We start from the raw sequence: 14232 nt of genomic DNA on the forward strand, positions 1-14232 counted from the left end.
ATAAATTACCATGGAGATTTATTCTGTGGAGCTAGCCTGCTCCAGACCAGGCTAAATTCCAGGATCTATTTAATCTCATCCCTAATGTCAGTCAGCAGTCACCACAAATGGAAACCAATAGTTATTTCACTGCTCACTATACATTGTTATCACATATAACTAGACCCACTGTCATTATTTAAACGTTTGTGATCATTAATTTCAATGATTTTGGATAAAAAATGATTTTTAGATGATGTTGCTATCATTAGATAATTTACAGTTTCCCATAGACTATAAGGCTATATATAAAATGATAGAATATTAGGGCCACAGAGGGGAAAAAAACACAAGTCATAATATTGTAACCAGTTGTTTTAAAGGAGGACAGTTGTTAAAATGACAGATGTGGGGCATTTCGTGAAATTGTACTTCAGTATGGTTTCATAAACAAAGACATGCTGATGTGCCAGAATATTAAGTATCACATTGTCATAAGTATCAAAACTGTAAAAACAATATGTAGCTTTTCTGCAGAAAGAACCAGCCTCATAAATTTATGACTTTATCCTTTTTCTTCAGTGTGGCCCTAGTACTCTGTCATATAAACAAATACACATTCCATATGAATATAAAAACACAATGTGTAACATTATGTTCCTTTATTGAATAAGGACAAAACAAAGCAGGTAAACCATCAGCTCCTTTCGAAACTGAAGTCACAGTGACTCTACAAGATGGAAAGCACAGAATCCAAGCATATTATACAAAATGATACATACACATTCAAAGGTCTGTATATAACACACCCTGCATGTCTCCACACTAAAATAAATGCAGGACAAATCCATACACATCAACTGAACAGACAAATGAATGGATGCAGTAGCCTCCCTGCAGCCTTGTATTACACACAGTATACCGCACAAACATCATAAGAGGCCAAATTCGTCAAAAAACGAACCCAAAAAAACCCAAATTCCTCTGCCACCGCAGGACATATTTAACCAAAATTGAAAGCACACATACTAACTAAAATAATTCAACACATATTGGTCCCTCAGCAGCCGACCACTGTCGTCATCAGGGAAGATTGCCGGATTGTCCCAGTCCATGGCTGGTGGCACTCTGGGGGCCCTCTCCTTCCTCAGGCAGGCCACATTGTGGAGGACAGCACAAGCCACAGTAATATCACATGCCCTAACAGGGCTGACCCTTAATTTGTGAAGGCAGTGAAAGCGTGCCTTCAGGAGGCCAAAGGTCATTTCAACTCTGGCCCTGGTCCTGGCATGGGCATGGTTGTAGGCCTGCTGTGCTTCCTGGGGGTCTGTGAAAGGTGTCAGGAGAAAAGGCTGGCAGCCATACCCCCTGTCTCCCAGCAACACACCAGAGAATTCACCTGTCAACACAAAATCTCATCATTACTACCTCATAAACACAGTGATATTCTTGACACAGCCATGATGGTTATAAATAGGGGTTGTGTGGCTTACCTTGTGATAGGCACTGATAGATTTCAGAGGCCCGAAAGATTCTGGAGTCATGGACTGAGCCAGGCCATTTTGCCACAACATTGCTGATCACACAGTCAGCATTGCAGACCATCTGAAATCATAAGATGAGGAATATTACACCAATCAATGCACATCACTGGCAATGCAGAGTGTTCGTCAATGGACAATATCAAAAAGTTATGTTCACCTGAACATTAATGCTGTGAAAGGATTTCCTATTCACAAAATCGGCCTCATGGGCACCTGAGGGGGCTTTTATCCTTATGTGTGTGCAGTCCACTGCACCAATGACATTGGGGAAACCTGTCACACAAAGTAATGAGTATCCTACTATGTGTTAACAGTTGTCCTGTAATTTGTAGATCCTCTTACCTGCAATCCTATAGAACTCCTCTTTGATGTCACAGAGTCTTCTGTGGCCAGGGAAGGAGATGAAGACATCTGCTAATGCTTTGATAGCCAGACACACACTCCTTATTGTGCGGCAAATTGTGGCCTTGTTCAGCTGTTCTGCATCCCCCACTGAGTACAGGAAGGCTCCACTAGCAAAAAAGCGCAAGGCCACACAAACCATTTGCTCCACACTCAGTGCATGGCTCCGTGCAGTGCGGTGCTTAATCCTGGGACCCAGTAGTCTGCATAGATACCTGATGCCATCTGCAGAAAACCTGTATCTTTCATATAGATGGTCATCAGGGAAGGCCAGTGGGTCCAACCGGTCCCTGAAGACCCTTTCTCGCCTGAAGGCTCTCCTCAGCACAAGTGCTTCTTCATCCACCACATCTCGCACGAATGGGCATGCCATTGTCAGAGCAGAAAGGAACACACAATTTTGGGCCTTCATATAGGCTAGTGGCCACACCTGGTGCTGGGGGGGTGGGCAAAAGAGGGCGATGCCTTATAACGATGACTTGGTTGTACTGATTGCTGGGAAAATAAAAAAAACCTTAGAAAGATGCCACCGTCCTGTGTGCTCACAATAAGAGCTCATATGTCATGGCTCACTTGACTTTACGAGAATATACCTAATTTTTATTTTGAGCTGTGTCATCTTCTTGGAGCTGGGGGAGGAAAGAAAAATAATGATTAATACATTTGTGTTACAGTTAGCATACAGTGTACATTGAAGGCATATCTCACCTCCCTCTCAAGTTTTTTTATTTCAAGGTCCAGTTTCCTAATTGTCCTCTTTTTTATTTCGGACTCCAGTGCAAGATTTTCCATCTTTTTCTTCTTGTACTGAATGTCTATGTCTGCCAGTTCTATTTGGCGCCGGAGGTGGTTGCCATACAACTTTCTGATAGCTTGTGAGCTCTGTGAACACAATACAATTAGCGCAGCTGGAATTTGGCAGGATGTGGTGTCCTTTTATTAATACGCACTATGTTGCCAGGCTGGTTTTCCCACTGTATAGCATCTGGGTCCTGTAAAAGAAATTAGATTTTTTGATTTTGATGAGGACTCCTCACCATTGTAGAGTAAATAGTACTTTCACAGTCTTAACATGATACCTCATGCCTTCTGGAATCCAGAGAGATGGTCTCCTCCTCATCATCATCTCCATCATGTGCTGTTGCTGCTGCACTGGGGCCTTCACCCTATCACATTTAATCGGATTCATATTGAAGCTAGTAGACAAGACATGCCAGGCCTACAGTATGCCTTTGATGGAGTACTCACTGGATCAGCATCGTCTGGTGCTTGTGCTGGTGGCTCTAACAGGAACACAGTGCTGCCAGACACTGCAAGGCAATAGGTAAACCAAAGTCAGACAGTCCAAATTGATTCAATATGAATGTGGTTGTATCCCATGTAGAGATGGAAGGACATACCTTGAATGAAGCGGGTGGCATCTTGGGAGGAACCTATGCTCGTCTCTTTCCCCCCAGGGATCCCCTCTAAGACGGGCCTGCCTTTATTTAGCTCCAAGGCCATGTCCTCTGCTGGGGTAAGGTCAGCCTTTGGTGACCCACCACCCGTGCCTTGTCTGTGGGTATTCTTTTTCACTGCTAAAACAGTACAGACAATGTGTGAGCAGGCACCTTCTGGGTACAATATATGCTTGTGCTTTGTTAAATATTAGTCAGGGACCATACCATTCTGCAGAATGTTCTTGTATTTGATTTTGACCTGCTGCCATGTCCGTTTTGGCCCGTTCATGTTTAATCTACACACACACACACACACACACACACACACACACACACACACACACACACATTTAATGGAGTCACACTGCAAAAAATTACTTGGTATTTTTGTCTTGTTTTCAGTAAAAATATCAAAAAATTTATCATAGCTTTATACAGTGTGATGGAGTTACTTTACACAATTTCACTCATATCTGCAGTGCATTTCAATTAAAAATTTAACCGTTTCATAATTACAGTACAACTGCATTTTTGGAGATGTGAATTAAATATTTGATTTGTAATTGTGATGTTTCAGCGGAGCGGTGAGTGTGTAATTGTGCACTACTTACGCATTCAGGCGGTCTGCAATACTTTGCCACGCTTTTTCTCTTTGCTTTATCACTGTGGCGGTGTTGCCTTTCTTCTTAATTATATCTTTTACCTCCTCGTATGCCTCCATGAGGATTTGTGCTTCCGACGGGGAAAAGTACGCGGCTCTAGTTGCCATGGTAAATCAGTTAATCTGTGATCTGTGGCGGGGTCTATTTGAGTGAGCCGTGAGCGCGCACCTATCCAGGATTGGTTTCACCTGGCTTAATGAATCCGTGTCTGCTCATCCTGGCTTGGTCTTTGTGCAACCAATTAAGCCTGGACGCACATGTTTTGGCTTCATTGAGCTCAGCTGAGTCATTTATCCCGGATGTCTTAATTCTACTTTTGTGCAACAGGCCCCTGGTGGTATTGACATGATGGTCTCGGAGTGTTTGCAAACGGTATGGCATAAGGCGAAGATAATTCACTCACCCATTGATCATTCAGCCTATTTAATACAGGATGGCATTGAGTAAAGAGCAGGCACGGTAACAGATACATAATGGCGATTTTTAGCGGTATTTCAGCACAGGTGTGCAATGACCAGTAAACGTTGTGTAGAACGTACATTTTCCCACGGCCCATCAGGTTTTCCAATCCGATAACCGCTTCTCCGCTCCTAGCCTTCGGTACGCATCTGCGCTCGCGTAGCAGGCCTTGCGCGCAGACAGACGCTCCTAACTCGGAGAGCTCCAACTCCAGAAAGGTGTAGATAAAATAAAAAGGCCTTCTCAATCCGAAATCTTTGTACAAGTAAAATAGAGACTGAGATCTAAAAATAATAGTTGTTATATACAGCATCCACCTTAACATAAAATATTTGCTTCTGTAAACAGGATCAGGGTCATTAAAAACTCTGATCTCAAGGATCACACATACAAACGGACAGACTAAATGGCTACCATTGAAAAATTTAATCAGCTGTTTGAGTTTCCTTGATGTTGCTATGCTTCGCACTGAAACTGGCATTTTATATATTTTTCAGCGAGGAAACAATGTTCCTGCCTTGGATGAATGCAATATAAACAAATGATGTAGCTAGCATAAACTGGGATTTAGGCCTACTAAATCTACTTTTAAATGTGTGGCCAAGTGTTCCTTGCGAGCCACAGCCTTGCCTCAACACAATTGATTCAAACTAATCAACTAATTATGACATTCAATCTAGACTTGGGACTTCATCATTAAGAGACAGTTGTATACTGGTTGTCTCTTCTTCCTAACTCAGGTGTATACGCCGTGGGCGGAAGAAAAACAGCATAATGTAACGTTCCTGGGTTTATAAACGCGGATATCGACTCTACTTTTGCGGTACAGTCGATAGCGCGCTGGACTTCGGGTTAGAAGGTCGAGGGTTCGAGACCTGCTACCTGCCAGTTTCATTACAATAATATTGAGTTATACCTAATATGGCAATTTATTTTTCTAAATGAATTATTGTTAACTTACATCTCAAAGCCATGTGACCACCATTTGCCTCATGCAGCGCGACACATCTCCTTCGCGTAGAGATGATCAGGCTGGTGATTGTGGCCTGTGGAATGTTGTCCCACTCCTCTTCAATGGCTGTGTGCAGTTGCCGCTACAATCAGCGTACATCGTTGTCACGATATTAGCTAAAGTAACGTCAGTCAGAATAGCTAATATATCTAACGCGTTAGTAAACCCGCTACAATCATGCAGTAACATTAGTGTACAGTCAGTAAGCAGTTAGACCAGTGGGTCCCGGTGGCAATAAATTAGTATTAAAGCTTACCTTGACTTGGAAGACTTCCAATGTTGTGCTGTAAAGTCATAGCCAGCTAGCTAACATAACATCCCTCTGAGCAGGTTGTTTCAGTAGGCTAAACTAGAAAGCTGCATGCAGTGAAACTGAAAAAATGTCACTCTCTATTTCTCTCCTTCATTTTGGAAGAAATTAATTTGTTTGAAACTGTTCAACTACTGTCTCTCTAAGTCAACTACTCACCACATTTTATACACTGCAGTGCTAGCTAGCTGTAGTTTATGCTTTCAGTACTATTCATTATTTGATCCTTTGATTGGGTGGACAAAATGTCTGTTCATGCTGCAAGAGCTCTGATAGGCTGGAGGACATCCTCTGGAAGTTATCATAATTACTGTGTAAGTCTATGAAGGGGGTGAGAACCATGAGCCTCCTAGGTTCTGTAATGAAGTCAATGTAACCAGAGGAGGACGGAAGCTATCTCTGAAATGACGGCTTATGGTAGAGAAATTAACATTCAATTCTCTGGCAACAGCTCTGGTAGACATCCCTCCAATCAACATGCCAATTGCACGCTCTCTCAAAACTTGAGACATCTGTGGCATGTGTGTTCTGCACATTTTAGAGTGGCCTTTTATTGTCCCCAGCACAAGGTGCACCTGTGTAATGGGCATGTTGTTTAATCAGCTTCTTGATATGCCACACCTGTCAGGTGGATGGATTAGCTTGGCAAAGGAGAAATGTAAACAAATGTGTGCACAAAATTGTAGAGAAATAAGCTTTTTGTGTGTGTAGAACATTTCTGGGATCTTTTATTTCAGCTCATGAAACTAACACTTTACGTTGAATAATGTAAATATGTGAAGCTAGCCACAATACAGATTATCCACAATAGTGGAATTTGCTTGTCACTTTAGCAATTGTTAGTGAGATGAGACGTGATGCCATAATATACAGTGTACAAAACATTAAGAACACCTTGCGCTTATATTTTTGTTTAGTGTAATTTTTTACAAACAATGAATGTATGGGCTACATTTATGAGAATAATACATGTATTTGCTTACCTTATCAAGCTTGAAGATGATACACTAATTTATCACACAAAAAAAGGTATGACTGGTTGCACCACAAACATCTTTCCAGGGTGTTTATGCAGCCTCCTCCCAATACAGCCTCTTCCAACATCACGGGTAGGGTAAGGGTATCCAACTGCAAAAGTGAAGCTTGGCTTTGATGTCAAGTCAGCTCATATCTTTTCTACCTTAGCGGTTGTGCTAGCTAACATGCTACTGAACAGTGACACAATCATATTATAAGACATCAACATATTCACCTAAAAAATAGAAAGTGTTTAGGAAAATCATTAGTTAGATAGCTAGCTATCACATTAATTGTGCAAAAATATGATAGCGCTAGCCAGTTAGTGGCATTGACCGATTTGAAACTGGTATCAACAAAATGTGTTTCACTCTATCCCATAAAACATGACATTGCTAACTAGGCATCAATTAGCAAACACAATTGTTTAGTTTATTAGGACATGTAATTAATAAATTAGACACCTGACAACTTTGGTAGGTAGCAAGCTAACTTAGATAGCTTGGTTTCCATTTTCCAACAGATTTTTCTAATCGCCCCGATTGGTCGTCAACGGTTACTGGTCTTGGAACTCATGTATTCACCAGAAACGGCTTCTGTTTGTTCTTCTGTTTGCCACTAGTGGTAATAAATATTGTTGCCACAGATTCACCACTAGTGGCAAACATTTGCAAAGTTCTGGCAACATTTTGTGGTACACTATTAAGTTTGCAGCTAATTTGTCATAAACTTGTGGGAAATTTGTGATAACAAATTCATTTTTGTAAGGGTCATGGTCTGGCTGTAAAACGTTAGCTACTGTAGCTGGCCAACTTGACTTTATCAGTTGTAGCCAAGCTAGCTTGCTTGATACTCACTCAATAACTTTAGCATACCGTGATTTTCTGGGCAATCCCGGTCTATTTATAAATTCAAATCTACTATATATGGCTGCAGTCCGGTGTCTTATTGTCAAAAGTAACCCACTCGTAACAGAGCCAAGCAGTTAATGGTTGTGTTCTAAAACTGTTCACCTGTTTCTACGTCAAGCAAGGACAATGTTCGATTTGTTATTTTTGTGTGTTTTAATTGTGTGTGTGCGGCACAGCAGCATATAAATTGATTTTATCTCCAATCCCCCCCCAAAAAGGTGACATATCATATTGATACATAGCTATATGCGCTAATCATTATTGTTTGGGGGGGTGCTAATGTGAAACATGGCCTTAAACACCATTGTGTCATCCTGAACGCAGCCCAGGCAAATGCAATCGAGCAACATGCGGTGGCATTGGTCAACCAATGTTGCGTTAGATACCACCCATACGTTTGACACCCCTTCATTATCATGTTGGAGGAAGAAATACATATGTAAATATATAAATGAATAAAATGAAATAAGGTGGGACTAATTATGTATCTATTTATGTGGGCATTTATTTATATATATGTACATGTATTTATTTATTCATGTATTCATCTATTTATGTGTGCATTTATTAATTAATTAATTTCTAATTATGTCAGATTTGGTCCTCCATAAGGTATACACTACTTTCTAATTAATGAGAAGGTTTTTGGTAAAGCCTTTCTCCATTTACCAGAAGACCGTTATCATTAGCATCACTAATGCCTACAGTGACACACACACACACACACACACACACACACACACACACACACACACACACACACACACACACACACACACACACACACACACACAAAAAAACAGGCATTGCAGTGTCATTGCCTCTACAGAAACTTGCAGGAAATACGAATCACTGTCTTCTGTTCATGTCTTATTATGAATTTGGGCAAATGAATACATTTTCTAATGAGTTCAATACATTTAATTGATTTCCTGTGAAGTTTAATAGGCTACTACTACCCAGTGAGGCCTAGCACACTCGCAGTAGCCAATGTGCAGCTTCAAAGCCATATCAGATACACTATATGTATATATACAAAAGTATGTGGACACCCCTTCAAATTAGTGGATTCGGCTATCATCGGGAGCTTCATGAAATGGGTTTCCATGGCCGAGCTGCCACACACAAGCCTAAGATCACCATGCGCAATGACAAGCGTCGTTTGGAGTGGTGTAAAGCTCACCGCCATTGTACTCTGGAGCAGTGAAAACGCGTTGTCTGGAGTGATGAATCATGCTTCACCATCTGGCAGTACGACGGACGAATCTGGGTTTGGCGGATGCCAGGAGAACGCTACCTGCCCTAATGTATAGTGCCAACTATAAAGTTTGGTGGAGGAGGAATAATGTCTGGGGCTGTTTTTCGTGGTTCGGGTTAGGCCCCTTAGTTCCAGTGAAGGGAAATCTTAATGCTACAACATACATAACATTCTAGGCGATTCTGTGCTTCCAACTTTATGGCAACTGTTTGGGGAAGGCACTTTCCTGTTTCAGCATGACAATGCCCCCTGTGCAAAAAGCAAGGTCCATACAGAAATGGTTTGTCGAGATCGGTGTGGAAGAACTTGATGGCCTGCACAGAGCCCTGACCTCAACTCCATCAAACACCTTTAGAACGAATTGGAACACCGACTGCAAGCCAAGCCTAATCGGACAACATCAGAGCCTGACCTCCCTAATGCTCGTTCGTGGCTGAATGGAATCAAGTCCCTGCAACAATGTTCCAACATCTAGTGGAAAGCCTTTCCAGAAGAGTAGAGGCTGTTATAGCAGCAAAGGGGGGACCAACTCCATATCGATGCCCATGATTTTGGAATGAGATGTTCGATGAGCAGGTGTCCACATACACTACATGACCAAAATTATTGATTGTAAAACAGTGTGAAACAGGCACAGCGGCTGGGCAGACACTTTCATTACAGGAATCATTAGGATAATGCACATTACTGTTTGAACAAACCATGGTTTTATCTGCTGACAAAATAGGATTTGATTGAGGTGAGTAGGTATAATGTACAGATCGCACCATTGCACAGCCAAGTGAAAAGGGTCGAAAAATGCGACTACGCTATGGTCGCAGACTGGAGCTCTGAATCAGTCAACTAAAGTCACCAGTAATATAGGATGTAAGAATATAGCATTTCTAGAGGCCTTCATCAATCAAATCAAAGTTAAATAGCATAGCCCATTGTTGAATGCATTGGTACAAAGTAAATTAAATAATTCAGGATTTGGCAGGTGGAACTATCCCAACATAATAACCTTTAAGGCAGAGAGCAGCCCAGTCTCTCATTAGCTGCTAAATTAAATTCACGAGGAACTTCTTCGACCCAGGCCCCTCTAATATAACCTGCTGTTTGTCTCGAGCAAATTGACACGAATCAACCGAGACATCCGGGGCTCACAGCAGCCTCTCCACGTTTCCAAGTAAATGCCAACAGGCCACTACTTGATTTTCTACTCCGCTGTCATTGGCGAGATGCAGTGCCTGTCATGCTGGGCCACAGGCATGGACTTTCCCTGCAGTATCCACCATCAGAAGCTCGCTCTCGTCCTGCTTCCCCCATTGGAGTTCCATGTTGCCATTCTCTACCCGCCTGCAATCAACACTGAACGCCCCTTCTTTTCTCGGCTTTGCTTAGCGACGGCATTGGCTGTCAGGAACAGGAACGACCACCACGGCCGAAGAGAAGTGTCGGCCAAGAGACCGAACGGGATTTCTGACTTTTATGTATAATTTGAGTTTTTAATTAAAATATACATTGTCTTATGTATTAGAAAGACCATTCAGAATGACATTGAAAAGCGCCCGCGTACGTTTTTGTGTTTCGTTCGACACCGTGGAGCTCAAGGGGGATATGTGCCTGACTTATCTTGATAGCCATTTTTTGCAGACAAAGAGAACTGTTGAGTAGTGTTTATAAAAGACAAAAGGGTGAGTTGAGAATATTAATAACCATGATTAATTACGGAATACATGTCATTTAGCTACTTTATGTCGCTAAATAACTGTACTGTATACGTCTGTCTGTGTAATTTGGTAACAGATTTGTTCATCCTGCTAGCTAATTAGCTAGAGCAGACCAACTCGATGTTGAAGCTCACGTTAGCATCCAGCTAGTTGACGTTAGCATCCAGCTAGTTGACGTTAGCTAGACACCGTTATTTGCGAAATGCAGCCATTTTTTTGGAGGAAGGTGGTGATCTGTCGGTGAAGTCTTTTTGTTGCATAATGTTACCATTGATCTACGGAGGTATATTATCACAACTCCTACATCATGTCTAAAACATATCGCATTAGACAGATCCTTACTTACAGCCAGGTCATGATGCAATGCCAACTATTGTCAACGTCCAGTGGTAGCAGTAGCTAACTAGCTACTGTAGATAGTTAAACAGTTAACCAGTGCTGTCTGACCGATGATAGGCCTCGATTTGGCACATCGGTTTAAATGGCCCTATCTCATCTATCTCGCATGCAATGCTAAACTATTAGTTTATGATTGCCTAAATATTAGCATGTCAAATACTAATCTCACAACCTAGAAAATATTCAACAATTATGATGTTGTAAATTAGGCTAACGTTAGGTTGTTACGCTATAGCCTACCTCACCAATGCAGTGAATGGTCCAAATTATAATAACGTTATAGCTGATGTCGTTCTGTGCAAGCACCATATCCTAATTAATGCTATTATGAAGTATTTCACTTCATGTTTATGTCAGAATAATGAATCCAGGAAAGTAGCCTACTGTAGTTGTGTCCATATCTGTGTCCCAGTATGTCTTCCACCGTTGGCATTGTCATGCAGTAACCTGAAACGTCTGATTTATTGTAGGGCTAGCCTATCCCAAGGCTATGTAGGCATATTATTTAAGATAAGAGAACTTGATTGTCAGTCAAGTTTGCACAGAATGGAAATGTGTCTTAGGTGATCTGGCTTACAGTAAAAGCAGACATTAAACATTACACACACACTAAACATGTACATGTCAGTCCATCAGTCTAATTTAGGATTGTCACTACATTTGGAAGGATGTGTGCAGTGGGTGGGTGTTGTCGAAGACCTGGAGGGCTTTCCTTGTGATGTTCTGTGTACACTTCTTGGAGTTGTGGCTCTTTCCTGCCCACTGTTTTGCTGGCCTGATTGACAAGTTGTGTTCGTTTACTCCTGTTCCTGACTGAGAAAGTCCAATTCCAGGAAGAGATGTTGAAAATGAGAACACTATCAGGTGTACACCATGATCAGTGTGTGTTTGCTTGCATTAACTTATTAGCTTCCTAAGTAGGAAGAGACACTGACTTGCCTTTTTGTTAATGAGGTAATTGTTTTCCTGGAAAATAGGTTTGTGGTCTTAAATTGTCCCAGAGTATTTAAAATGTGACTTGTTCCACATCCCAGCCTTTCCATGATGACGTGCTCAAAAGAGGGACTTACGTTGTTCCCCAGCTTACCCTCCAAGCCACAGTTCTTTAGTCTTGGTGACATTGAGGTCAAGGAAGCTATTGTCAATCCCCTTCACAAGGCAGTCAATTAACTGGGAGTAGCTTGAGCTAGACTTGCCCTCCAAGCAAGCAACCAGAGCCATGTCGTCCGCATATTTGATGAGGTCGCTGTTGTTGCATGCCATTTCATTAGTGTATATGGAGAACAGGAGAGGTGACATGACACAACCTTGTGGGACGCCTGTGTTCAGGACAAGGTGGTCAGATAGGGTGCCTTTAAAAATGAAATAAAACATGTTTTATTGTCATCTTTAAAGATCAGCTGCCACTAAAAAAACAAATTAGAAAACAGCCTATGTGGCATCCAGGGTGGGAAATTAGATGTTGGCATTGGCTGTCAGAATGGCTATTCTTACCAGAGACATTGGCAGGTGGTCATCACAGAGCATTTGGGAGTAGTTTTTCCCCCCCAAATGTGTTTGTGTCAGCTCTGGAAGAGAGAATCTCAATGCTACAGTGGTGAAAGTGGGGTGGGGTACAGCATAGGTTCAAACAAGAGAGAAAGATGTAGACCTTGCCTGCTGGAACAGGTATAGAACACACTCTGATATTCACTGTCTGTCCATGTTCTGTGTTGTTCTTTGAAATCACTTTCAATCAATTTCAAAACCATTCAATAAATGTCCTGTATGGTCCGATTCCCGGAGCCACCCATACGCAAAAATATATGCATGCATGACTGTAACTCGCTTTGGATAAAAGCATCTGCTAAATGGCATATATTATTGTTTTAACATTACAATGCGTGCATGTGTTTTCTGTCATTTTATCCTCATAGTTTTTATTTGCGAGGGGGCTGGTAAAACATTTTAGTGGCTGGTAAAATTTGGGCATCCACCAGCCACTGTGTTAAGTTCATTTCCCACCCTGGTTGCGTCGATATGAGTCAGAAACATTTATTCTACTGTCAAAATTGACCACTAAGTGGATAGGATCATTTTGGTCATAGTCAATCTCGTCCATAAGAGTTTTGTGATACTTGTGGTCGTGACTGCATCACAACTTAAATGAAGGTTAGGTTTGTTTCAATCCAGCCCACAACTGGCAGCACACACATATTTGTTACACGCTTCATAGACAACAGGTGTATACTAACAGTGAAATGCTTACTTATGGGTCCTTTTCCAACAATGCAGAGTTCAAGATAAAACAAAAAAATTATAGAAATAGTGACACGGGGAATAAAGAGTAACAAAAACATGACTTTATATAGGGAGTAGAAAATGTCATGGCTATATACAGGGAGTACCAGTACGAATCGATGTGCAGGGGTAGCTATGTACTGTACATTTACAGTTCCTTTAGAAAGTATTCATACCCCTTGACTTATTCCACATGGTGTTGTTACAGCCTGAATTCAAAATGGATTAAATGTGTTTTTTTCTTACCCATCTACACACAATAGCCCATAATGACAAAGTGAAAACATGTTTAAATTCACACTCCTGTGTCAATACTTTGTAGAATAATCTTTGGCGGCGATTACGGCTGTGAGTCTTTCTGGATAAGTCTGTTAAGAGATTCCACACCTGGATTGTGCAATATTTTGCCCATTTTTATATATACGTTTTTGTGTATGTAAATATGGCTGTCCTTGTTTGCCATCGGACGTCATTCAGCGATGTTCCTGTTTGCGGATTCATTAGTAAATATACAAGCAGGTCACACATTTGTCCTGTCTATGAAAGACTACAACTTGTGTTGAGCGGTGCTTTGTGCTCTGGCCCCCATCTCTCCCCCAAGGCAGACTTTTTTTTCTTTCTTTTTTTCTTTCTTTTTTTTTTTTTTACAAAGGAGGTGGAAACTAACAACAATCCTTTGGGCAAAACTGAAAGAACTGACCAGACGTAATGGCTTCAAGTAATTCCTCTCATCAACACGAATTCGACGATGGAGCTTCTATTAGCTACATGGTGACATTCAACCATACATGTTTCAACCGGAATATAGCGAAGAGGATTCAAAGCTAAATCCAACTCTTTGTTAATGT

General features: G+C 41.4%; 1 protein-coding gene across 1 annotated transcript in view; it reads left to right on the plus strand.

Annotated features, from left to right (window-relative positions):
• The first annotated feature begins 10281 nt into the window (after window positions 1-10281).
• Window positions 10282-14232, plus strand: part of LOC120017551 (suppressor of cytokine signaling 5-like) — a 33902-nt gene continuing 29951 nt past the window's right edge. Inside the window, exon 1 of the mRNA XM_038960392.1 lies at window positions 10282-10669. The gene's annotated coding sequence lies outside the window, so the exon portion shown is untranslated. The remainder of the gene's footprint in view (window positions 10670-14232) is intronic.

Source organism: Salvelinus namaycush, chromosome 22, assembly GCF_016432855.1.
Source record: "Salvelinus namaycush isolate Seneca chromosome 22, SaNama_1.0, whole genome shotgun sequence".
Lineage (NCBI taxonomy): Eukaryota > Metazoa > Chordata > Actinopteri > Salmoniformes > Salmonidae > Salvelinus > Salvelinus namaycush.